This window comes from Mus caroli, chromosome 18 (assembly GCF_900094665.2).
Source record: "Mus caroli chromosome 18, CAROLI_EIJ_v1.1, whole genome shotgun sequence".
NCBI classification, from domain to species: Eukaryota; Metazoa; Chordata; class Mammalia; order Rodentia; family Muridae; genus Mus; species Mus caroli.
The window spans coordinates 74,936,441-74,938,683 of NC_034587.1; the positions used below are offsets into that span (position 1 = coordinate 74,936,441).

Consider the following 2,243-nt stretch of genomic DNA (forward strand, 5'->3'; position numbering starts at 1 on the left):
CTTTTTGATTATCAAAATGCCAAAATGATTTGCTCATGATTATATGGGTAAGTAAGGTGGGATTATGAACCCAAGAATTTCTGGCTGCAAATCCTTTCCAACTTAATATAATATGTTACTTTTAAATTCCATGGGTCAGCTGGTTGTTGACTTTAAAATTTTATTTGAAAAGATTACCTCTATTTTCACAAAATGGCTCATAACTAGCATTCACATATGACAGGTAAGAATTGAATGAAGGAAGAAGATAATTTTACTAACATTTATACATATTTTCATGCTTTCCACAGGACTATATACAGTCTCTACTTATTTTTGATAAGAAACTGAAGTTGACCAAAGCATGGACAGTAATTTCAGAGGCAGGGTTTGAATCCCTGAACCTTGAGATCATGGCCTCCATTGGGACCATCTGACCATCTCCTTGTCTCGCACAAGTCTCTCACCCTCTATAACCATAAAACGATGATTGCAGATACTATTTCCTTCAACTTTCTAAAGGCTCCAAAGATAATGCCATGATTATTAAGATAAGATACCCACAAATATAGTTACATATATATATATATATATATATATATATATATACACACCCAGTAAGAAAACATTATAGGATAAAGAAACATATATATTTTTTTAAATGCAGTAAGTCCTGAAAGGAATGTTTTATTGTTACCTGGCAGAGGAGATACCGTGACCTTGAAGATGTTTCTCCCATGGTGAGGCATGCCCTCTGTACTCCTTATGTATGCATGTCCCCAAATGCAGGAAATTCAACTGAATACTTTTTGATTGGGGGGGGGGCTGCTTTGTGTTTCCCCCTAAAAAAATTGATTGCTTACCTCAAAATTAAATTTTTTAAAAATAAAGTGAGGACGTGTCATTGGAAGTTGTAGCAGGATCTCCATGCAAACAACTCCATCCTCTGTAGTCAATGGGAACCTCTGAAATCAGAACCCAAGGCCATTGGTCATCCAGTCAGCTTCCCATGGTGCTGGCATTGTCTGCTCATCCGCTCATCTGTGATGACTCTGTTCATGGCCATCGAACTTGAACTGCAGGTTAGTCTCCAGGACAACATTGTAAAGCTGCTATCAGTGGAATGTCAAGGCTGCCATTACACCAATGGATTTTGTTCTCTTTCTCAGTCCTATACGAGTCTTACCAGAAGATTCCTAAGGCTAAACTGTGGTGTGTTACCATTGCCTCCAGGGTTGGGGGTGAAGCCAGGGTGGTTGTTTGTTTGTTTGTTTTCTTATTTCAATAGAAGGGACTTCCACTAACTGGAACCAATCTTGAGAGACTGAGAGGATGGTGGAGGATAAAGACACGGGTGGGTGCCTACAATAAGCAGAGGGTGGGATTAAATCCTTTCAGGTCAGAATTATTTGTGTTCTTCTTTTCTCATTTACTTCTTGAAATGACGTAAGCAATGAAGCCACACACGATGGAGTAAACGCCTGCAGGTCAGTGGTTCTCAACTTATGGGTTGTGACCCCTTTGGCAAACCTCTATCTCCAAAAATATTTACATTATGATTCATCACAGTAGCAACATTACAGTTGTAAAGTAGCAACAAAAATAATTTTTATGGTTGGGGGGAGTCACCACATGTGAGACACTGTATTAAAGGGTCACTGCCTTAGGAAGGCTGAGAAGCACCGCACCAGGGGATCCAGATAGATTAAAAAACTCAGCAATTGTCCCTTGAGAAATAGTAGTCATTTCAAACTGTATGAATCCTCAATCTCTTACTCAGCTAGCCTATGACATTTTGAGCTAAAAATGTCACTGCCAAGCTTCACACAAAGAGAGTGATATCTTGTATTACTTCACCCTAACTACCTGGTTTTGTCATTAAATTTTAGTAAGCTATAGTTCATCTAACTGGGTGTCTAATCACAAGGACCTTAATACACTGATAGAGGCTTTGAGTTTTAGCAGGAAGCAGAAAAAGCATTCTAAATAAAGAACTGTAATATAATTGCTTTTGTGTGCATATACGTAACAAAAGTAGAAGTGCACTATGTGCAGAGAGAAATGGGTCTTATGGGAGGAAGCAGAGGGAAACAAACATTGAATATTTTCTATCAGATGCAGAGTATTGATTTATAGCTATCACTTATATATTACATATCTGTGACATGAAAGCAGAAAGCTGATGATTTGTTCAAGGAAAGAGACAAACAGCAAGTGGGGAAGGGCAAAGGAGAGTAATGGAGGAATACAAGCGAAGTATCATG

General features: G+C 38.3%; 1 pseudogene; it reads left to right on the plus strand.

The window, feature by feature from the left end:
• The first annotated feature begins 668 nt into the window (after window positions 1–668).
• Window positions 669–824, plus strand: LOC115029904 (annotated as a pseudogene).
• The last annotated feature ends 1,419 nt before the right edge of the window (window positions 825–2,243 follow it).